This window comes from Lissotriton helveticus, chromosome 2_1 (assembly GCF_964261635.1).
Source record: "Lissotriton helveticus chromosome 2_1, aLisHel1.1, whole genome shotgun sequence".
NCBI lineage: Eukaryota > Metazoa > Chordata > Amphibia > Caudata > Salamandridae > Lissotriton > Lissotriton helveticus.
This window is the reverse complement of record NC_136059.1, coordinates 309,797,143-309,822,716: the sequence shown is the minus strand read 5'-3', so window position 1 is coordinate 309,822,716 and position 25,574 is coordinate 309,797,143. Positions and strand designations below refer to the sequence as shown.

General features: G+C 43.5%; 1 long non-coding RNA gene across 1 annotated transcript in view; it reads left to right on the top strand.

Annotated features, from left to right (window-relative positions):
• LOC144819328 (uncharacterized) overlaps nt 1–22,485 on the top strand; it is a 114,952-nt gene extending 92,467 nt beyond the window's left edge. Inside the window, exon 4 of the long non-coding RNA XR_013607295.1 lies at nt 21,627–22,485. This is a non-coding gene — a long non-coding RNA (uncharacterized LOC144819328). The remainder of the gene's footprint in view (nt 1–21,626) is intronic.
• Nucleotides 22,486–25,574: the final 3,089 nt, after the last annotated feature.

Genomic DNA, 25,574 nt, shown 5'->3' with positions numbered 1-25,574 from the left:
GAGTGACTGAGGGATCATACTCTGTCCTGAGGAAGACGCATCTCAAGCTTCGAAACATGTTGACACTTAAAGGAGAATACGCACATTACTAGCATGATCTCTGCGACTCACATTTTTTAACAATACCAGCCTATGACCAATTAACATTTTTGAATCCATAAGGCCAGGTATTTTTTAACATCACCTTTTCATCCACCCCTGACCCTTTTTCACTCACAACAGATACACCTCACATAGCACATACAATAATAGAGTGCTCCAGCGTAGTCGCCAGTCGCAGCATGCCCCGTACCGCAGCAGGGCGGGAAGACCCCGATGATGAAGCATGACCCCAAGGGTCCTTTTGGTTTTATTCAAGCTGCAAAAACGCCTGATGCGTTTCAGAGCTTGTTGCTCCTTGGTTGCGGGTCAGTTACGTTTGCACATTCCATACGTAAATACTAGTGACTTCCACAATTAACATAAAAGTAGGACTACAGAGCATCTTCTTTTAAGTTATATCTGGCGGGCATCTTAAAACATTGTCATTCATGTTTTAGACTGATACCAAGTTATAACATATATTTAGTAGAACTTACCTAACATAATTGACAAAATCAATTCATATTTGATGTTACATATATAATTATATTTTTATACTTTTGACAATGCTGATGGTTAAATCAACATTTGTAAATCATTATGTAGATATAGCAAGAGGCACGAGCAGCCAGCTGTGAATGTATAACATTTGGGAATTCAAGCAACAAACGTAATTACAGTGAGATAATGATATGCAAATGTTGATTTAATCCTCAGCATTGAGTATTGAAATATGTATATATATATATATATATATATATATATATATATATATATATATATATAGTAGATAGATAGACAGACAGACAGATAGCAAGATAGATAGATAGATAGATAGATAGATAGATAGATTCACCTAAAATACTAAAGGTAATAGGGATGTTATATTTAGGCTCAGATTTAACTCATACAAAACCATAGACATAGTTACCTGAGTAAAACTGTAACCTATGCACCCACAATGCACTGCTTATGACCTCACATATAACATCACTCATGACATCACTGATGACATCTCAAATGACATCACTGATGGCTTTGCTGATAACATCATCCAGTGAGTGTAAGTGTTTTCTAAATGTTTATGAGTGTTAAACATATACTAAGGTACTACAAAAGTTACATTTGTATACTTTGTGTAGTACTAATGAGTGAAACTATTTCTAACATATATTATGTAAGTGGCTGTGTCACTGTGTGTATCTGTGTGTGACTGGGTGTGCCAGTGACTGTTTGGGTGTGTGAGTGGGTGGGTGGGTGGTTGTATAGGTAAATAAGTGGGTTTGTGAGTAGGTGTATGGGTGAATACGTGGGTATCTGTATGGGTGAATGAGCGGCTGTGTAAGTAGCTGTATTGGTGAGTGAGTGGCTGTCTGAGTGTCTGTATGTGTGAGTGAGTGGCTCTAGGGGTGAGTGACTGGGTGGGTGAATGGTTGTATGGGTGATTGAGTGGCTGTTTGATTAATTAAGGTGTATAGCTGTATGGATGAGTGAGAGGCTGTGTAAGTAGCTGTATTGGTCAGTGAGTGGCTCTAGGGGTGAGTGACTGGGTGAGTGAATGGTTGTATGGGTGATTGAGTGGCTGTTCGATTAACTAGGTTGTGTAGCTGTATGGATGAGTGAGAGGCTGTGTAAGTAGCTGTATTGGTGAGTGAGTGGCTCTAGGGGTGAGTGACTGGGTGAGTGAATGGTTGTATGGGTGATTGAGTGGCTGTTTGATTAACTAGGTTGTGTAGCTGTATGGATGAGTGAGAGGCTGTGTAAGTAGCTGTATTGGTGAGTGAGTGGCTGTGTGAGTGGCTGTATGTATGAGTGAGTGGCTCTCTTGATGAGTGACTGGGTGGGTGAATGGTTGTATGGGTGATTGAGTGGCAGTTTGAGTTGCTGTTTGATTAACTAAGGTGTGTAGCTGTATGGATGACTGAGAGGCTATGTAAGTAGCTGTATTGGTGAGTGAGTGGCTTTAGGGGTGAGTGACTGGGTGTGTGAGTGGTTGTATGGGTGATTGAGTGGCTGTTTGATTAACTAAGTGGGTCTGGGAGTGGCTGTATTGGAGAGTGATTGTCTGAGTGGCTGTATGGGTAAGTGAGTAGACATGTGAGTGCTTGTATGGATATGTGAATGGGTAAGTAAGTGTTTGTGTGGGTATATAAGTGACACTGTTGAGAGGCTGTATGGGTGAATGACTGGTTGTGTGAGTAGCTATATTGGTGAGTGAGTGGGCATGTGAGTAGCCATATGGAAGAGTGAATGGCTGTGTGAGTGACTGTATGGGTGAGTAAGTAGACGTATGGATTTGTGAATGGGTAAGTAAGTGGTTGTGTAGGTGAGTGAGTGGCTCTGTAGAGTGGCTGCATGTGTGAGTGAGTAGCTGTGTGAGTAGGTGTATGGGTAAGTGAGTTGCTGTCCCTATAACCTTTGTTTTTTCAGGGAATTTCTACGTTTTTTTTAATTCTATTTCCTAACTATAATGTCTCTGTAATCTTAGTTTTCTCTCTAACCTCTATCCTTTGAGTGGGCGTGTGACTGGCTGCATAGGTAGGTGAGTGGGTGTGTGAATTGCTGTATGGGTCTCTGAGTGGGTAGGTGAGTGTTTTTCTTGTGTGTGAGTGGCTGTATGGGTCTGTGAGTGACTGTATGGGTGTGTACATGGCTGTGTGAGTGGGTGTGTGAATGTCTGTGTGGATTGTGTGTGGGTGCCTGAGTGGGCATCATGCTGATTTAAGATCAATATGATCTGCACCCATCACTTCTTCCCCCAAGTGTACAAACAGCCAAAAACACTGAGGACTCGCACTCCAGCCCATCCTCTTTGAAACAAAAACATACCAGAATGGGATGGAGAAAGGGCTTGCATGTTTGTTTATGTCTAGTCAAGTCAACCCTGCCTCACTTGTCTCTAGCTGCTATGTGGACCCGACCCCCACTGCCACAGCACTTAACACCCTTAAAGAATCAAACACTCTGGCATTGCAAAATGCCGCGCCCTCTACCCTGACGACACAACACTGCCTTGTGCCTCCAGGGCGAGTAAACTCTTGCTCAGCCCGACAAATGTACAGAAGCATCCACTTTTACAGCTCATAAAATATTTGTTTTTTGAAGAGCTGAAATCTGACTAAACACCACAGAGTGTAGTGTGGGCTGGGCCTTGTTACCCACATTGTTAAGTTATCATAGGCTTATTAGAAGCTTAAATGCCATTTTACCTTTTTGCCACTTTTGCACACGACACTGCATATAATTGTTGTTGCAAATTGGGCTGTGTGAAATGCTTCACATGAGAATGGCTCGTTTTCAGCATCCCTAGACTTACATCATGACTGTAGTCTGCACACTGAGTTCTAAAGCCTACAAGGTCATCACAACAAAGTAGCTGTTGTTCGAACTGATCGGCTCACGTTTTTAGACATAACACAAATGCGGCTGCAGCCAACGTGATTCTGGCGCCTTTACTATCACACTGTAAGCTAGATTTCAGACACTTGGAAGAATCCCAGACAGACAGAGAGCTTTTGCAGATCCTGATGTGATACACAACTGCTGATCACAGAGATATGGGGTCCCCCAAATAAGCCTAAGAGACATTATATATATATATATATTTTTTTAAAGATTATTAACACTGAGGAGACTGGAGTCCAAGTACATAATTCTGTTAAACAGCAGAGCCCCACATGGGCTCAATGCAGACGAAGCTCTCAATGTACACCTCTGACAAACACCCCTTTTATTAAATTGTAACACTTGTCTGATTATACATTCACTATCTCGCATTCTGCCAAATCCTCCTCCGCCATAAACATCTGAAACTCACCACCTTGTAAATACCCGCACAGCACTTGGCAAACACAAACCACAAACACCGTATATACAGGCACTAAACAAGATAGACACTCTTTTCACTAAGTGATGGACCTCGGTTGTACACAAGAATCACGAGCAAACAATCCACAGTTGTCACTCACCATGCGCAGACTATGAAGAGTAGAAACCCATACGCACACATGATAACGCGAACCACATAGGTGAACTCACGCGGACCCCGGGCTTCCAGCGCTACAAATCCACTAGGAAAGCGACATGCGTAAAACCCGAGCGAGCTCCCAGTGAGGTGATCCAATAACATTATGCCTTCATACATGCACACCAGTGCTCCCACACATCATGTTTAACCTAACCCACACCTTACCTCAAACTGTGTTAAGCACCAAGCGACTTCACAGTAACACGAGCAGCTCACACACGGGCCGTTGCAAACTGAAGTTGAAGTTACAGACTATGCGCGCAAGTGAGGGCTTTTATTCATGAGGTGTCAAAATGCTCGCAACTTTCATCACTCTCTGAAGGTATCCTTACACATGGCAATCCGAATAGAAAGCTTATCTACCGATTATAATATACAATGCAACATGGAAATAAGGAAAATACACTGTTTAAATTGATTTCAAAATTAATGTTATTTCACCATGACTTGCGTTTTTTGCCGTTTAAACTTCACTATGTCTATCGTGAAAGTGCCTGTAACCATGACAATCAATGGTCTGTTTTCTATTATTTTCACTTACTATGTAATCTGTTTTCACTTTAATTTAATCACATGGTAATTTGTGGCTTGTATAAAACACGTATGCACTTGGAGAGTAGTAGATGTAGTGACCAAGGCGGCTGGGTCCGTCGAAACGCGTCGACGGTATGGAATAAAGAAATAATCCTTGATACTTACCTCACGGTGTCGGTGCCTACTTTATATGCTGTGGAGAAGGAGTGAAACAATTTATAGAGGTATCCCGGAACCTCTTACACCGACCCTCCTCGATCTGGTGCACTCAGCTGCCGGTACAATTTATTGGACTGTCTTCTGACGAGGAAAACTGAGAGCCCCCCGGTTTGGAAAATCGGATGACGGAAACTGAAGCGCTGGTTGTGTAACCGTGAGTACCCTGACCTTGTGTGTGCCGGAGGGCGGGCAGAAGGGAAGGTTGAACTTACAAGTGCACAAGGTGATTTTCAGTACCAATATATCTGCGTCCAACATAAGGGAGAGAGAGACCTGTGAGCAACGCTCAGTAACAGGCAGTGAGGAACAAGGAATACGAATAATTCCATACTAATGGCGGACGAGGAAGTCAGAGAACGCGAGGAAGCTGCACTAGATGTATTCAGCGAAAAAGATGACCCCAACACCACTAACTTGAATGAAGAGGGTGTAGAAACAGCGAGTGGTGGCAATGACCTCAAAAAATTATTGAATGAATTGGAGAGATACCAAAGACAAGAAATGGCAAAATGGTGGGAAATTACTTCCCTCAAAAAATATCTAGAAGTGGGAAGAGTACCCAGAGGCCTCAGAGTCCTTGTGGCCCCGACGTATGAGGATCCTGATCCTGAAATGCTAAAGGCTTGGGCTGAAAACAGCGCCCAATCCTCAAAGAACATGTTAGAAATTCTGGTACAATTTGCAACAACGGACAGAGCAAAACTATTGGCACAAATTGAAACACTGTTGAAAGAACTGGAAAAAAACACGGACCAGGCAGCTGTACAAAAAGGATTGGCGGATATTAAAATCAAAGTACAGAAACAGGAACAAACTATAAAAGATAGGAAGGCGGTGAAGTTTCAAAGAGATAGAAACGACTATCAACAAGGCAAAATCTACACCTTCTCAAGAAAATTTGATAATATACGCCGCCAGCAACTGTCATCTGCGAACAGCACGACTCAGTACCCGACGGGAGTGAGTGAATCGGAGGCCAGTTCAGGAGCAGAGTCAGAACCAGAAGCAAGCAGAAATAAAGAGCAAAACAGGAAGATTCCGACACCCGTGGATGAATTTGCTTTTTTACGTATGGAGCGGCTGACAAGCCTCAGACCATCGACGCGAAGACAGGGACAGACGCGAGCAAACCTACCCCCTCCAAGAACAGAAGGAGAAAAAACAGGCGGTGGAGGAGAAATAGCTCAAAGAACCAGAAACAGTTACAAAAGGAACAAGAGACAATGAAAGATATAACAGACTCATGAAACACAGTCATAAATCTAACAGACATGGCTTTGACAAATGATGAAGAAAAGACATTGGCTCTTGGCCTATTCTTTTGCAAAGAGGCAATTTTTAACTATACAGACACCAGAATTGATCTGTACAAATTCACCAGAAAACTAAAATTGCAAAAATATTTCTCCAACGCAAAAGAAAAACCTCAAGAAAAACAATCTCCCACAACAGGTGAAATAGGGGGTGGAACTCTAAACGTCACAGATATGGAACTTTTGAGAGATCTAACAGAAATAAATCTAAATGCTGCAAGTAACCCTGAAGGCATCAGCAGCACACAGGCAGCAAGAGCATCAGAAATTTCGATTGGGGCAATATGCAAAACACCATTTTGTCCTAAGTCAGTATTTACCCCTCTCATGCCAAAGGACAATATAGACATTTTTTCAGAGAAAGTGACACAGGATCTAAAAATGTTAGCCTTATCCAGCAGCAAAGAATTCAACAGAAAGACATCTAATCAGAGTATGAAGTATACTAAACTGATGGACAAAATAAAATCTAGACCTGACATTGTGGTACGATGTGCAGACAAGGGGGGAAATGTCATGCTATGGCCCTTGAAAATGTATAATCATGAAGCACAACTTCAGCTACAGGACAAAGACTGCTACATAAGAACTACATCTACAAACATTGTGAATATCAAAGAAAGATTTGATGCGAGCCTATACGAGTGGAAAAGACAAGGACTAATAACAAAACCAGAATTTGACTTCCTAAAAAATGACTACCCTATAACACCTCAATTATATCTGATCCCTAAGATCCACAAGGACCGCCTACAACCGCCAGGGAGACCGATCATATCGGCCATAGGAAGTCTTTTCGAAAAAACAAGCCAATATGTGGACTTTTTTCTGCAACCCTTTGTTACTGCCCTACCTGCTTACACTAGAGACACCAGCCATTTTCTGTCGCTGATTTCTGATTGTATGTGGCAAGATGATTATGTCCTAATAACACTAGATGTACAGAGTCTGTATACGAGCATCAGGCACAGGGACGGTCTCAAAGCACTACAACACTACTTAGGCACTAGAGAGATCAAATTTTACAAACACTCACAAATGCTCCTACACATGGTAGAATGGTGCCTAGAGAATAACACCTTCCTTTTTTATAAATTACTGTACAGACAGATACAGGGCACAGCAATGGGTACCTGCTTTGCCCCCAGCTATGCGAATCTGCATATGGGCTGGTGGGAGGAGCAGGTACTCAGGACCCAATATCAGGATGTGATGTCTGAAAACGTGATGGTATATCGTCGTTACATTGATGATATCTTCATCCTATGGAGAGGGACAGAACAGGAAGCACTTGAATTTACTGACAAAATTAACAGCAACACCCTAAACCTGAAGTTTACTTGGAACTCTAGCAAAGAGAAGATCACATTTCTAGATCTAGAAATCTATCACGAAGACAATAGAATCCAAACCCGTACCTACAGAAAAGAGACTGCGGGAAACTCCATCCTTCACGCGCAGAGTTCCCACCCCAGAAAACTTGTTGAGAGCATTCCCTATGCAGAGTGTCTCAGAATGAGGAGAAATTGTAGCACCAGCAGAGATCTAGAGACCTGCACCTCCAGTCTCTTCACAAGACTCAGACAGAGAGGATACAATGACACTACATTGATTAAAGCAAAAGAGAGAAGCGGAAAAAACCCCAGAGAAGAGCTCCTAAAAAACAAGGTCTCTAACCAAGAGACAACAATTCAGGAAGATAATACCATTCCACGCATGATTACAGGCTACAATAAGTACCACACAAATTTGCGCAAAATCCTGTACCGGCACTGGCCGATAATTCAATGTGATCCTGTGATTGGTGCTAAATGCGCCAAAATGCCACAACTCACATTTAGAAAAGCCAAGTCAATGAGGGAAGAATTGGTGAACAACGCACCAACCTTGACACCCAAATCAGATTGGCTTAAAGCGCAAGCAGGGTTTTTCAAGTGCACAAAGTGCAAAGCATATAAGCATGCAGAAAATACCCGCTTCATAACATCGCCTCTCAGAAAAAGTCCCCTGAAAATAAAAAGCCACTTTACATGCAAAACAGAATATGCAGTATATGTTTTGCGTTGTACCTGCAACAAAATCTATGTGGGCAGCACACTGCACCCGGTGCACGTAAGAATCTTACAACATCTCAGGGCGATCGCTAATGATGATCCGGCCTACCCGGTAGCGAGACACATAAACAAAGACCATCATGGCAGAGCAGGGGACCTAAGCTATTTTGTAATAGACAGTGTCCCAAAACCCCAGAGGGGGGGAAACAGATTATTAACACTGAGGAGACTGGAGTCCAAGTACATAATTCTGTTAAACAGCAGAGCCCCACATGGGCTCAATGCAGACGAAGCTCTCAATGTACACCTCTGACAAACACCCCTTTTATTAAATTGTAACACTTGTCTGATTATACATTCACTATCTCGCATTCTGCCAAATCCTCCTCCGCCATAAACATCTGAAACTCACCACCTTGTAAATACCCGCACAGCACTTGGCAAACACAAACCACAAACACCGTATATACAGGCACTAAACAAGATAGACACTCTTTTCACTAAGTGATGGACCTCGATTGTACACAAGAATCACGAGCAAACAATCCACAGTTGTCACTCACCATGCGCAGACTATGAAGAGTAGAAACCCATACGCACACATGATAACGCGAACCACATAGGTGAACTCACGCGGACCCCGGGCTTCCAGCGCTACAAATCCACTAGGAAAGCGACATGCGTAAAACCCGAGCGAGCTCCCAGTGAGGTGATCCAATAACATTATGCCTTCATACATGCACACCAGTGCTCCCACACATCATGTTTAACCTAACCCACACCTTACCTCAAACTGTGTTAAGCGCCAAGCGACTTCACAGTAACACGAGCAGCTCACACACGGGCCGTTGCAAACTGAAGTTGAAGTTACAGACTGCGCGCGCAAGTGAGGGCTTTTATTCATGAGGTGTCAAAATGCTCGCAACTTTCATCACTCTCTGAAGTTATCCTTACACATGGCAATCCGAATAGAAAGCTTATCTACCGATTATAATATACAATGCAACATGGAAATAAGGAAAATACACTGTTTAAATTGATTTCAAAATTAATGTTATTTCACCATGACTTGCGTTTTTTGCCGTTTAAACTTCACTATGTCTATCGTGAAAGTGCCTGTAACCATGACAATCAATGGTCTGTTTTCTATTATTTTCACTTACTATGTAATCTGTTTTCACTTTAATTTAATCACATGGTAATTTGTGGCTTGTATAAAACACGTATGCACTTGGAGAGTAGTAGATGTAGTGACCAAGGCGGCTGGGTCCGTCGAAACGCGTCTACGGTATGGAATAAAGAAATAATCCTTGATACATACCTCACGGTGTCGGTGCCTACTTTATATGCTGTGGAGAAGGAGTGAAAGAATATATATATATATATATATATATATATATATATATATATATATATATATATATATATATATATATATATATATATATATTTATTACCTACTGGCGGTCGCCAGAAGGTATATATAGTTAGGACCTAGTTACCATAGGAAATTCCGAACATTCTATTGGGAATAACTTTGGCACCGATTGAGGGATCTGCCTGTAATTTTCCTTACATTTGCCTCGCTCCGCTCCGCTCCTTCCCTGAAAGTTTCGGGGGGATTCGTCAAGCGGGGGCCGAGAAAAAAGGGGGGTCCCAAAACGTGTTTTCCCCATGTTAATTTCCATTGGGACATTCTGACAAGGCTACAGCTCGAACGGCTGAACGGAATTACACCAGATTTGGCAAAATGGTAGGGACTGGTATGCAGCAGTGCCTTTTGTATGTTTGGTGTAAATCCCTCCAGTAGTTCTTGAGAAAATTGAATTTGAAATTTTTCAAATGGCATTTTCAATGGGACCTTTAGACAAGGCTACAGCCCGAACGGCTGAACGGAATTACACCAAACTTGGCAAAATGGTAGGGACAGGTATGCAGTAGTGCCTTTTCTATATTTGGTGAAAATCCCTCCAGTAGTTGTTTAGAAAATTGAATTTGAGCAAATTATATATCTATATGTGCTCACCGTACGCGCACCGTACGGGTATGGTACGCGTACCATGCGCGTACCCTTACGTGCGCGAGCGAGCTTCTGATTGGCTGGCAGTCGACTGTCAACATTCCAAACTGTCCAAACCAGGAAGTGTTGGCCACCATCTTGTTTTTCAGGAGAACTGAGGCACAAGAGAGCCGAAAACAAGAGTGGAAAACACAAAAAGGGGGCAGGGTAGAGACCCCCCAACCCTCTAGCCCTTCTCAGGGGGTCCCAAAAGGATCCCCAAGGGCAAAAACAAAAAAAATAACAAAAAATTTAAATATGGCGCGCAATAACGAAAGTCACATTGGTCCTATGTTTGTTGCAACTACCCAGAATGCAATCATAAAATGGTGCCGCGCACAGCGTTCCGATGTAAACACTGACGAAGGGAACTTTTCCCGAAACGCGTTTGTTTGAGAAATAAATCCGTTCTGCTAAGCTACCAAATCCCGAGAGTGCTGTATTCTTCTTCTGACCCGGCTGGGTATTTGTGGAGGAATTGGAGCTGAGATATATATATATATATATATGTATTACCTACTGGCGGTCGCCAGTAGGTATATATAGTTAGGATTTTTTCTCTATGGGTTTTTTGAAAATTCTATGTCTAATAACTTTGGCGTTTGTGGACGGAATCGGCTGAAATTTTCAGGAAAATGGCACATTTTGTTTCTGAGCAGCCCTTGAAAATTTGGGGGGGGTTCGTCCAGTGGGGGCCGAGAAAAAAGGGGGGTCCCAAAACGTGTTTTTAACATTGAGTTTTCCATAGGGCGGTTGGCCTCACTTTTAGCCCGAACGGCTGAATGGATTTGCACGAAACTTGGCAAAATTGTAGGGACTGGTAGCCCGATGTGCCTTTTGTAGGTCTCAATATATGTGCTCCAGTGGATTTTGAGAAATTAACGTTTAAAAAAAGATATATATCTGTAACAGCGGACCGGTTAGCGCTCTGGTTCGCGGACTTTTCGCGCAACGGAGCTTTGTGAAGCGAAGCTGATTGGTTCTCCGGCGTCTGTCAACATTCCAAACAGTCCGTAGCGGCCGCCATCTTGTCTCTCGGTAGGATCGAGAGACAAGAGGAGGTCAAAACAAAGGGGGAAATAACTATAAGGGGGCATAGTAGATCCTCGCTGACCCCCTAGGTTTGATGTGGAGGTTTTAAAAGGGCCCCGCGGGGCAAAAAAAAATAATAATAATAATAATCGAACGGCTGAATGGATTTGCACGAAACTTGGCAAAATTGTAGGGACTGGTAGCCCGATGTGCCTTTGCTAGGTCTCAATATATGTGCTTCAGTGGATTTTGAGAAATTAACGTTCAAAAAAAGATATATATCTGTAACAGCGCACCGCTTCGCGTACTTTTCGCGTTACGGAGCTTTGCGAAGCGAAGCTGATTGGCTCTCCGGTGTCTGTAAACATTCCAAACAGTACGTAGCGGCCGCCATCTTGTCTCTCGGTAGGATCGAGAGACAAGAGGAGGCCAAAGCGAAGGGGCAAATGACCATAAGGGGGCATAGTAGATCCTCGCTGACCCCCTAGGTTTGATGTGGAGGTTTTAAAAGGGCCCCGCGGGGCAAAAAAAAAAAATAATAATAATAATCGAACGGCTGATGACCATAAGGGGGCATAGTAGATCCTCGCTGACCCCCTAGGTTTGATGTGGAGGTTTTAAAAGGGCCCCGCGGGGCAAAAAAAAAAATAATAATAATAATCGAACGGCTGAATGGATTTGCACGAAACTTGGTAAAATATTAGGGACTGGTAGCCCGATGTGCCTTTGCTATGTCTCAATATATGTGCTTCAGTGCATTTTGAGAAATTAACGTTCAAAAACAAGATATATATCTGTAACAGCGCTCCGCTTCGCGGAGATAAAATTATATGTGTATTACCTAGCTGTTGCTAACACCAGTTAGCGACGGCTAGTAGGAGATAGCGACCATCTTGGGTCCCACTTTGCATGTGAGTGATATTTATCACTAATGACATGCAAAGTGGGCATGCCAAGATGTTAGCGACTGGAAACAGTCGCTAACATCGCTATCTCCTATTATCAACTTTTGGAAATATTCGAGATAAGCGCGAATATCTCCAAAAAGTAACAGCTGCCCTGAGCAGTTCTTAGCCATGTTATCCAATGGGAGGTGGATAACATGGCTAAGAGCATTAGCTCGGTAATGCATGAATATCGCGGAGTTTTCAGCGATATTAATGCATTGCGCTCGTTTTTTATCGTATTTGCGATAAACCTTGATAATAGCAAGGTTTATCTGCGATAATTTCTGACGGTAAAAAAATCTTTGCAATGCATCGTTAGGGATAAATATCGCTTAACTTTGGTAATATGCCCCAACGTCTGTTAACGTTCGATTCGAAGGAAATCAGGAATTGTTGAAAAACATTGTGTGCGCCATCTTGTCTTTTTTCAAATGCCACACTTTTGTCGTGCACGGCAGCCATTTTAGATGCCTTGACCAGATCCACTCTGTGCACGCTGTCGATCCTTAGCATGGCTCCCCACCCTCGCAAGCATCTCCCCCAGGCAGTGGTCACCCCCGCTCTCTGTTTTATGCATGGGTAATAAACCTCCCCCCATCTGCGCTGTTCTTCCCTGAGAATCACACCCTGTGCCCGCCCGACACCTCCCTTTCGCCCTATTCACTACCGCACCCTCTGACACTCCTTTTCCTCTGTGTCCGATTGTCCAGGCCGGTCCTAGGCTATCAGCTAGCCCTGCAGATGTAGTTTATGGCCACAGCTGTAAAGAATCACCCGTCTTCAAAGGAGTTATAGTAGATCAAGGCCCACACTCGATGAGATCTGTCACAGCAGAAGCGTTGCTATTATCTGAAAACCATCCTGTATTGTGATTGGGGAGGGGACCGAGCGTGAAGCGGAAGATTCCAGGGATGACTCTTTGTACATCAAAGTTTTTACAATTATGTGTCACATTAAAAATATATAGCACTCCGACAAAGTAGTAAGATTATAAAACTTTAATAATTTATAAATATATACAAGAAAACAAAAATAGTAATAACATATAAACATTTTTAGAGAAAAACAACGAAGTAGCGGTCGGCTGTGCGAATAGTCCCAACGCAGCACAACGTCCAGATTTCCGGCGTGGGGCGTCGCGGGGGGTGGGTGATCAGTAGCAAACTGTTGTGCGAATAGTTCCAAGGCAGCAGAACGCGCCGAAATCTAGATGACACAAAAGTGATGTCTAGTAAGTTGCCACCCAGCAAATAACGGCGTGGGGCGTCGCGGGGGGTGGGTCATCAGTAGCAAACTGTTGTGCGAATAGTTCCAAGGCAGCAGAACGATGGCACCAAGGTGATGTCCAGTAAGTTGCCGCACTGGTTTTGGTATCCTACAATGCTGCTCCGAATAACGGCGTGGAGCGCCCCGGGGGAGGCGGCGTGAACGGGCCTCTCCAGGTTGAGTCTCGTCTGTTGTAGTGGGGCGCCCCTTTACCGTTTCAGTTGCCATTCCGTCCGCTTTTGGTCCACTGTGTCAAAATCCGCCATTCAGCTGAGTTGCGCCCACTCTTGCGGTGCAGCGATAGGCGGCTGTCACAGGACTCTCAAAATGGCGGCAGGCTGTTTCCTTTTTGGGCCTGGTCCACTGAAATGGCCCTGGGACACCTTGGAAATCGGACGCTTGTCTGCTAGGTCTTGGACCCCATTCTCGAAAGCGTCCCCTCCGCCTTGAGAATTCATCAAAAGTTTTGGGGGCCCCGACTCCTGCAGGCTTCTGGTGGGGAGCGGCTGCCATGATTGCTCGCGGAATGACCACGACGGAGCTACGAGATGGTGGTGCTCTCATGGTGACGCCAGCTTCAGTCTGAAACATCCAGAAACAAGGTGGGGCTTTCATCGTTTGGGGGAAAAAAAAAGTTTTCATCCAATGAAAAGTGTTGTTTTTAGGTCATATGATCAAGCCTTCCATCATTAGGAAACCAAAAGTAAAATGAACCAATGAAAAGTTTTATAAACAAGTCACATGACCTGTTATGCGGCATAGGGTATAAAATGCGGAGAAAATACGTTGGCACGTGAGGCGGCGTCAGTAGCGGACCGATGTGCGAATTGGCCGAAGGCAATACAACGCGCCAAGATCCGGATGGCATCGAGGTGGTGTCATAGTTGAGAGTTCTGAGCAGCGGTTGTAACACTGTCTGAAGCTTATTTGCAGCTGCTGCAGCTTCACTACGCGCCAAGATCCGGATGGCACCGAGGTGGTGTGTAGGAAGTTGCCGCACTGGTGTGGCCATCCTACAATGCTGAAAGTCGGCGTGGGGCGCCCCGTTGGCCTGTGAGTTTGCGTCAGTAGCGGACCGATGTGCGAATAGGCCGAAGGCAGCACAACGCGCCAAGATCCGGATGGCACCGAGGTGGTGTCTAGTAAGTTGTCGCACTTCTGTGGCCATCCTACAATGTTGAAAGTCGGCGTGGGGCGCCCCGTTGGCCTGTGAGATGGTGTCAGTAGCGGACTGATGTGTGAATGGGGCCAAAGGCAGCGCAACAATATTTTCTACTATATTTCCGGTGTAGAAGAGACCACAAGGCGCTGAGATGCCAAGATCGGGATGGCACCGAGGTGGTGTGTAGCAAGTTGCCGCACTGGTGTGGCCATCCTACAATGCTGAAAGTCGGCGTGGGGCGCCCCGTTGGCCTGTGAGATGGCGTCAGTAGCGGACCGATGTGCGAATAGGCCGAAGGCAGCACAACAATATTTTCTGACTGACACCACAAGGCGCTGAGATGCCAAGATCCGGATGGCACCGAGGTGATGTCTAAGTTGCGGACTGATGTGCGAATGGGGCCAAAGGCAGCGTAACAATATTTTTTGTATGGAAGATACCACTAGGCGTTGAGATGCCAAGATTCGGATGGCACTGAGGTGATGTCTAGCAAGTTGGTGTGGTCATCCTACAATGCTGAAACTCGGCGTGGGTCACCCCATTAGCCTGTGAGATGGCGTCAGTAGCGGACCGATGTGCGAATAGGCCGAAGGCAGCACAACGCGCCAAGATCCGGATGTCACCGTGGTGGTTTCATAGTTGAGAGGCACTTCATCTGCAGTGGGGCGCCGAGATCCGGATGGCACCGAGGTGATGTCTAGCAAGTTGCTGTACTGGTGTGGTCATCCTACAATGCTGAAACTCGGCGTGGGTCGCCCCATTAGCCTGTGAGATGGCGTCAGTAGCGGACCGATGTGCGAATAGGCCGAAGGCAGCACAACGCGCCAAGATCCGGATGTCACCGTGGTGGTTTCATAGTTGAGAGGCACTTCATCTGCAGTGGGGCGCCGAGATCCGGATGGCACCGAGGTGATGTCTAGCAAGTTGCTGTACTGGTGTGGTCATCCTACAATGCTGAAACTCGGCGTGGGTCGCCCCATTAGCCTGTGAGATGGCGTCAGTAGCGGACCGATGTGCGAATAGGCCGAAGGCAGCACAACGCGCCAAGATCCGGATGTCACCGTGGTGGTTTCATAGTTGAGAGGCACTTCATCTGCAGTGGGGCGCCGAGATCCGGATGGCACCGAGGTGATGTCTAGCAAGTTGCTGTACTTGTGTGGTCATCCTACAATGCTGAAACTCGGCGTGGGTCGCCCCATTAGCCTGTGAGATAGCTGTTCTTTGGATTTGGGCCTGGCTCGTCTGCTGTAGTGGGGCGCCCCTTTACCGTTTCAGTTGCCATTCAGCTGAGTTTCGGCTGCTCTTGATGCTACAGCGACAGGCGGCTGCAACAGGACTCTCAAAATGGCGGCCTGTTCTTTGGATTTGGGCCTGGTCCACTAAAATGGCCCTGGGACACCTTAGAACTCGGACGCTCGATTTTTTTTTCCTTTCCTGTACATGCAAAAAAAGGTAAATGCCCGGTACGTTACACGCTTCATCTGCCACGATGAACTCTCCAGAGGAACCGAAAAAAAATATAGTTGTGGTAACTATACCATGCATCGTCATATGGAGAGGTGGCACCAATTAATTATAGTGCTGCATAAAAGAGAGATTTGGAGGAGAACCCCTGACCTGCTAGTACATTCATCAAAGAAGTGGCACTGAGAGCTTCAGAGGCAAGGGAAACGGTCCCAAATGTTTAGAAGAACTTTGGAAAGATTAAAATGACATGTTTAGATTGTGGCAAATTAATTTCATGTGGACAGATGAGTGTTACTCTAATAAATACAGCATATGAACATCATCATAGTCGATGGTTGGTAGAGACATTTTGACTATATCCTGGACCTGCCCGTCCTCGCCCAAAATGGCGCCAGAATAAATGGGACTCGTAACTCCTTGTTGTGTACTGGTTGCAGAACCTTGAAATCACGAGATACGTATGCAGTTTTGAAGCACATGGCGGGCGGGGACGAGAATTGATTGAATATTTCGACATCCCTATTGATATTAAGTTCTGATGTGTTATTGATTACTGTACTGTTGAAAGTTCGAATTAACGTCACCCATGGTACTTGCCCGCAAATGTATATCTAGATAATTTTATTGTAACTGGCCCTGTCGTATTTTAATTATAAAATGTACGTCCACCGATTCCGTAACTGTTAGACACCTTAGTTCTTGCAACCTAATGGCCCGCCCGTTACGTTCCTCTACAGTGTAAATGTCTATTCATCATATACGATTACAGTTTGCTCCGTGGCCGGCCCACGTGGTTATAGGCTCGTATTTGTATAATGAAATTTTCACAATAAAGGTTTTTAAAAGAAAACATGGTAGTAGTATATACATTGGTAAAGTTTTTAATAATAGTCACTGTTTTAGAATCATTAAAAGGCAAGTGAAATAAAGCAGACCAATTACATGAAGGGTAAAAGGTATAATACGAAGGAACGCAGTAAAGATAAATGGTCAAGGGCTGTTGTGTTTTCTATTCCTGCAACATAAAGTGATCGATAAGAATCTCATATTCAGGCGTATCGGCGACTAAGACAGCAGGTCGACCCTCTTTTGCTCAACGGCTCCGTCATGGGACGAAGAAACGCTCTTTTTCTCGAAAAAAGAATATATTTTACTTGCAGGACAGTTGTAAAATTTCCGGGAAAGTACATTAGCCTGGAACATTATAACATATATTTAAGAAAAAATAATGTTCGGAAGTAATGAAAAGCGTAATTTTTAGGTCATATGACCAAGCCTTTCATCATTACAATAAGAAAAGTAAAATGAACCAATGAAAAGTTTTATTAACAAGTCACATGACTTGTTATGCTTACGTTACGCGCTGCGCGCCCCGGATGACTTCCGGATGCGCTAACGCGGCGCGTCATATGACGCATTACGCGACAACGCAGGTACAGAATATAGTCAAAATGTCTCCACCAACCAGCGGTCGGAACACAACCCCTTTCAGCAGGCTAAATAGTTCTGTTAAATGACAACAGAAGGGACAGGCAACAAGAACCATCAGTCAAAGAGGGGAGGGCTAGTTCTTCTCTACCGGGTTACATTGGGGCGCTACCGGAACTGATCGAATTGGTAGTCTACAGTGTTTCTGGATGTTTCAGACTGAAGCTGGGGTTAGCATGAGAGCAGCACCATTTCGTAGCTCCGTCGTGGTCATTCCGCAACCAATCATGGCAGCCGTTCTTTATCGTTATTTTGGGCGGGGTGGGTGGCGGAGCCGAGCTGTTTTGCAGCCATCATTGTGTGGAGTTCAGTTCATCTCACTAGTTTTGTATTTGTCATGAGGGGTTGTTCCTAATGTTTCTATTTTAGCGAGGTCAAAAAGAGATCCCATTAGTGGCCTACTGATTTTGCTCGATTCCTTTTCTTTTTTTTTACACAATTTTTCGTTATCTGCAAAGACTAAACAGAGTATTGCGACTCTGTGTTTGTTTGTAAATAGAGAATGAACCAAAGAGAACTAATTCTAAAACAGTAAATACTTGGATAACAATGAATCAAATGGAGAGAGAAGCAGGCACGACGGATTACAATGGGGGCAAAGACCTGCGTTAACTACCTTTCACTATCTGCAAAGAGAGAGTACTCCTAATAGAAATGAGGGGGGGGGGGCACCATTCAAAGCAGATCAGTGTGCATAAACACGAAAATGTTTTCACTTACCACGTACTTGACATTCGACAGCTTATGATATTTGCTATTAAAAAACCATTGAAATTCACTGAAAAAACCATAGGTTATAGACCATATATAGTTAGGAATTAGCATTTACAAAACCTTGAAAATTCACTGAAAAAACCATAGGTTATAGACCATATATAGTTAGGAATTAGCATTTAAAAAACCTTATTTTACTCACACAAAACCATTGAAATTCCATATATAGTTAGTTGCACTAACTATATATCGCGCACCTGCAATCCACTGCTGATGATGTCACATATTACATCATTCATGACATGGTCAGTGACATCACTGATGACATCACTGATGACATCTCAAATGACATCACTGATGACATCACTGATGACAACATCCAGTGACTGTATGTTTCTGTAAAGTTAAAATGTGTCTTACATATTGAAGAATGAGTGGAAGTATAAGTGTCTGGACAAAGGATTTAGTAGGTGCATGACTGAATGCATGAGTGAGTGATTAAATGTGTCTCACTGAGTGCATGGGTTAGTGACTAAAGTGTCTTAATTTGTGCATCATTATGTCTGTTGTTCTGTAAACTGCTGCATGTTTTGATCAGTAGCTATATGATTAACTATATGGGTTACTGATTGATTGTCCAAGTATTTGTATGGGAGACTGAGTGTGTGTGTGGCTGGCTGGGAGGTGTGTGACTCTGTGCAGATCAATGTGTACTTGTATCAATGATTGTATAACAAGGTAAGTATGTGTTAGTATATGTTTGAAAATGTAAGGTGCTCTATGTTTAACTGTATAGACAAGAAAATGGAAGTGTCATTGATTCTTTACAGGACTGACTAGGTGTGTGAGTAACTCCATGGATGAGTGGCAGACTGTGAGTGTCTGTATAGGTGTATGAGTGCATATGATAGTGTTGTAAAGATGAGTGATTGTATGTATGAATGATAGTATGGGTGAATGAGTGAAGGTGTGTGTAGACGTAGGAATCAGTGAGTGCGTATGTAGTAACTAGTATTGGTGTGTCAATGGTTTCAAAAATTATATTCTGTATTTAACACTGGGTGAAACAGAGGTTATATTAAAATGTGAGGAGATGCATTGTATTGTCACATGAATGATATCATCAGTGATGTGGTCATTGATGTCAAATGAGATGTCATCAGTGATGTCATCAGTGATGTCATTTGAGATGTCATCAGTGATGTCATCAGTGATGTCACTGACCATGTCATGAATGATGTAATATGTGACATCATCAGCAGTGGATTGCAGGTGCGCGATATATAGTTAGTGCAACTAACTATATATGGAATTTCAATGGTTTTGTGTGAGTAAAATAAGGTTTTTTAAATGCTAATTCCTAACTATATATGGTCTATAACCTATGGTTTTTTCAGTGAATATATATATATATATATTATAAAACATAGTACCTTGCTAGAGAGGGTGATTTACTAGGCGCTATAGGATCTATTTTCACCATCATTGTAATATAATTTCTCCCTTTGTGTTTTATGGAATTGTAACAATGCTGATCATATTATTTCTAATCATATGTCTCATTATGTTAGCAAAGATACTGCATCTTAGAACACCGCGTTAAAATAAATATTTTAACTTTGCCCGTGTCTCTCTTTACTCCTGTTGTGGACTGGTATGAGAGTATAACGAAAGAGTGTTCTTATTTCCCACCATTCCTGAGTATAACCTTAGTCACATGTTCTGGGTTGTCTAATCATTGGTTGCTTTGCTATAGACCGAAGAGTTAATGTGGCACTGATGCTAGCTGGTTAAGGTTTCTAGGCACTAAGGTGAGTTTTTTGGTACAACACAATTCATTGAGGTCCTGGGTCTCTGTGCACAGTTCTGTGTAGGAGCAGAATCCCTGCAACAAGAGCCTTTCATTAAAGCAACTCAGAGGGGTTTACTGTTAGTAGTGCAATGCCCTCTTTGCCCCTTAATACCAGCCCACCTGTTTGGTGGGAAACAACTCAAAAGTATTCAAATGACAGTTAAGGGTCATCTCAGATTGATAATGCAAATGATTTGTTACTTACACAAAGGCAACCTGGTACAGACATTCTTCCTGAACAATCTAATGATGGCATTACGTTTCCATTTAACACCAGAGCTGTACACAATACTACTATGCCTTCCAATTTAAGGATTACTATATGTATCACAAAATAAATAAGAGATGTCAATATTGTGTTATGCTTATTCTAGATGTTTTTATTTTAAAAATGTTTATATGAATAATTTAGCTTTGTTTTCAAAAAGTGAAGATGTTGTACCATACGACACTCTAGTAATATATGGAGTGTACAGTACCTTTAAGAACATATTATAAGCCAGCGATCTCCTGCTCATTTGTCAAAAGTAAATGCATTCGAGTTGCTCTCTTTCTTTTTAAGTTACTTCTTTATGGCCCATGCTGCTGTCCCTCATCGGTTGCTCAGTCTTCGTGGGTATCTGATGCATGAGGACAGGTGGTGTGTGGGCTTATTTATTACCTTGTACTTCACGAAATAAACACTGTATTTATCTCCACTTGCCTTTGGAAGTCTCTATGTAAACTGCACCCAGGGCCGGACTGAGAACCAAAACCGGCCCTGGCAAAGTGCTCGGCCGGCCCCCTGGGGGTGCGACCCAGCTCTTTGCAGGGGACGGTTTTCGGCCGTTTTTGTTACAGGGCCGATTTTGCAGCTATGCTGCAAAAACGGCCCAGTAATAAAAACGGCCCCCAGAGCCCAAAACCGGCCCCCACCCTTGCGGCGCACCGGGGGATTGCCCGGTGCCTGCAACGGCCAGTCCGGGCCTGACTGCACCTGCTCGTCTCCATCAGTGCGTCCATCTTAGGTGTCAGCAATGAGTCACACAGTCTGTGCTGAAGCTCTATTATGCACTCTTCATCTTTCACGGTGCGTTCCACTGGAATTACTCTCCGATGCAAGTCAACTCCTGATGGCCAACTTGATCTTGCACTAACATTCTTGGACACTATCATGTTATATTAATCTAAACAGTGCATTCACAGGCTTTCTCATCTGCGCCTATTGTAAGACGTGTAACTGTTATTTGTCACATTGCTTCATTTAATCTATTTCCCAAAAAATGCTGAGTTTTGCTTTTTTCTCTCGCCATTTCAGTTGTCATTTTGGGCTAATGCTATAATCTATATTCAGTATTTTACTTCAGAATGTGAAAATTAATTTCCAAGTTGATGCTTATGATTTAATGTGATTTTCTTTTTTTTGTTTCAGAGTGAACGGGTATACCTTCCCTTCTGTATCCGTGTACGTTTTGCGGTTTTGGTGCGGCATTTGTTCTCTGCACCTTTTTCACCTGATCCCGCACTGTTTCTTTATTTGTTGTTTTGTCTTCCCCTCCCTATTGCTCCACCTCCAGCGTTGGTCTGCGCAGAGGTGTGTTAGCAACCCTATGATGAAGCATGCCACAGATTTCTGTGGTTAGAGGGCAGTTTTAAAACCCTTTTGTGTTTTTTCACCTCTAGATTACAGTGATTTTATTTGCAAAGCCCCATTTCTACATGTGTGTGTAGGTTATTGTAGGAGGTCGCAGTGGGGCATTTTCCTCCCACCCCTTAACTACCGTGTGTGTTGAGTATTGAGCGCGGCCGCTGAGCCACAGGGTCTTTTTCATTTTAATACCCATCACCTCTGCTTTACTAATTTACTGTACACGCCCGCAACACTGTGTGGTGGGACAATGGCAGAGGAACAGGGTTTGGCGTTTGGAGAGGATGCAGTAGCACAGATTCTCGTAGGGCCATTTATGCTGGGCAACACAACCATTAATCAAGTCCTGACCCAGGGAAAAGGGCGGGACACTTTGATTGTACTAAAGCGGTCACACGTAAAGGCAATTCTACATGGGGCGATATTGACAGAATATCTGAGGGGGAATGGGCTGTGATGTATTCCTATAGGTTCTGTATCGATCCCCCTATTCCTGACCCTGTTCTGGTTAACAAGTTAACTAGCAGCCATCCCATGATGCAGAAACCGTTATCTGATTAAGCCACACTACGGCACAGGAACGTGTTATCTGATTAGGTCATAACGCTTGCCATCTAATTAGACAAGCGATATTTCTCCAGCCCCTGATAAGGCATACGGAGTTCTCAAAACAAATCAAACCTATGACAACCTGGGAAAAACCCTGCGGCCATTGTTTTGATTTCATCGAGAACTTCAGCAAAAGAATGTGCTAACGACCAAGTCGTATGACATCCTTATTGACGTATCTATGTCCATCCTTACGTCAATCTCGGCACCTTACAGGTATAAATATTACCGGTATTGCCTTAAGCAAACACACGCGGTGGTGACGAGATCGGAGCAGCCAGACTTGCCGAAGCCCAGAGCAGAGCAGACCCCGCTGGCGCAGCCCCGCCTTCCTGACGCGCTGAGAACGAGACGCTGCTTTCTCCTGCCGAGAAATCCAGCTCCGGCGCTTCCGGGTAGCCCTCGCAGGCAGCCTGGAATATCGAGACCAGAGACGAGAGATACCATCCCTCATTCATCCTAGATTCCAGGTACAGAACTGAATAACCCCTTGCAGAGAATTCTTGAGTCAGTCACTTGGCAAAACAAACTTAACTTAAACTGCTACTTTCTATTCCCGCCCACGTATTAGGCTTAGGTCAGGTACACCGGGGTAGGCGTAGTTAGAAACACCAGTTGAGTACGATTAGTCAAATGTATATGTGTATGTATCTATTTTATCCATTTTAAACCACCTTATGGCTTAGAAACCATATAAATGTTTTTACAGTATTATTTTATACTTCTGCTTTTATTGTATGCACTTTACTTAACCATAAGTATTGCGATAATATCGATCCATTTCTCTTGTATGAGAAAAGAGACTGATCAATAAATAACATCTTTTATTGAACACGCCCGTCTCTTCCTTTTCTCTACAATCTGGTGAGACTAAGAATGCACGTACTGACTGAGTAAAATAAGTTGTCTTTTGTTTTCACATGACTCTAGAGATACACTCTTGATTAGGGGAGAGCAAAGTTGTCATGTTCTATGGTTGTCAGAAACTAAATCCCTTCTTGTCTATCCAGGGAGGTTCAACTCCTCCTTGCCTATTCGAGAAAGTTTCTAGTGAACTCTGAGCTAGCTGACAAACCCAAAACTTTAAGTCTAATATCGACAATAGAAGACCTAGTTAACGGCTGGTCTAGGCCTATACTATTGAAGGTATTATTCCAATGCGCAGAGCCTATTGGGATAATAGGAACTACACTACATGGCGCCCAAACGTTTGGAAAGGCGATAAAACTAACGCAAGACATTAGAGTAACTCAGTCGTGCTTTTTCACTCAGACCCCTTTTTTCCCATAATACTCCAAAGACGTCTGGAGTGGGTGAAAGGTCATATCCGCCAAACCTCGCAGGAGGAAACTCCTATGTATGGTTCTTGGTTTAGTCAACGTTGAAGGATACACTGTTCCAAAATATTGTGCATCTAATCTTTGTTTCCATAAGAAACCTGATCTGCAAACAAACAAACAAAAAAACAAAACAAAAAAACCTTCCTGACAGTAGAATGTCAGACACTGAAGAAGAAAGAGAGATAGCTAGAGTAGCAGCTGAACTCGTAGCAGCTGATAATACTATGCAAGAAGCAGACCCGGATTTAATACTCATCCCGGTCAACATAAGAAAATCTATAACTTTAAAACTTATAGAAAATGGACTAACACCTAGAGGTGGCACAGTCATATTCGTAATAGAGGCACACGAATATCGGCAGACAGAGGTATTCTATTCATGGATAAACTTTCCAGCAGCAAACGCTGTAACAAAGGTCTTCCACCATTACAAAACAGAGGAACCTCCTGAGGAATACACTCCTTTCGAGGAGGTGGAAGTACCACTTAAATTTCAAGAGCACCTGCTCTTGTTTAATGGCGCCCTAAAACACAACAATCACATCACCAGGCTCGGTCCATTAGGTAGACCAGGAGCAACGTGGCCGGTCCTAGCCGGATACACACCACATCCAGACATCGAAAGAATGTCTGCAGCAGATCTTCTAATACAACTAAAACAATTAATAAAAGTACATAGACAATTAGTCCAATATGTAATGCGGACTTCAACAATCCAACCAGCAATTAAAATTCCACAGCTGACCCCTCATCAGGAGAACACAAATAAAATTACACCACAGAACATACAGTCCTGCCTAGGTAAAGTACCAGCTAAAAGGGAACAAATACCATTCTGGTTAGCACAAAAAATCACCCAAATAGAGGCGGTGTTTCCAGACACCACCCCTGTGGATAAACACAGGATTCTGACTATCTGTCTTCCAATGGGAATCGCACCACACGTAGAGGACTGTGACACTTGGGGTACAGTCTTTGCCTCCATCTACACAAAAACGCATGGTGTTCCATCCATTTCGGTAATACCAGATGTGCTAAAACAAATTCAAGACGAATACGGTCCAGAACCCGCTTTAACTCTTGGTATGAAATTACTGAAAGACTTCAAGCAGGTCTCGGCTATATCACTAGCCAATATAAAGGGAGAAGCAGCAAACGTGGCGATCCGCCAAAGGTTAAAAGAAACAGATATAGCAGACCAACCAGCTGAAATTGCCAGAATTATAGAAAAATCCTATGAGGAACTAGGTAGAGATAGTTTAGGTGGAATACCAGTAAAACCCCAACTGATTGAAAGTCCTGAAAAAAATATTTATTAAAAATCATCTAAACAGTCAAAAGAAGAACTGGGATGGAAACAAACAATCCAATCCAAAAGAAAAGAGATTCCAGTCCAGAGGTAGGTCTCCTCGGCGTAGAGAAAGATCTCCGGACCAAGGACCCAAGTCTCCCCAAAGTGAGCCCTCTGTGAAAAAATACAACCTTAGAAATAGGGATAATATAAAGAAACCGGATAGATATCAAGATTTTGATACACGTCCCTCTCAATCTTTTCAGACTTCCTCGCAGAAATCGGAAAGAAGAGGACGATCGGAACCCAGGGAAGGGCACGTCAAGTCCAAAGACAAGGAACCTGCTCATCCAAATAAGAAATTACAATTTCCAAAAAAGAAGGTAGCCAGTATTAAAGTAGTTAACAATGCCGAGAATACTGAGGACACAACTGAAAAACGGAGAATGGGCTCAGACAATGCTAGATAGCGCAGGAGAAGTGAGCATAGCT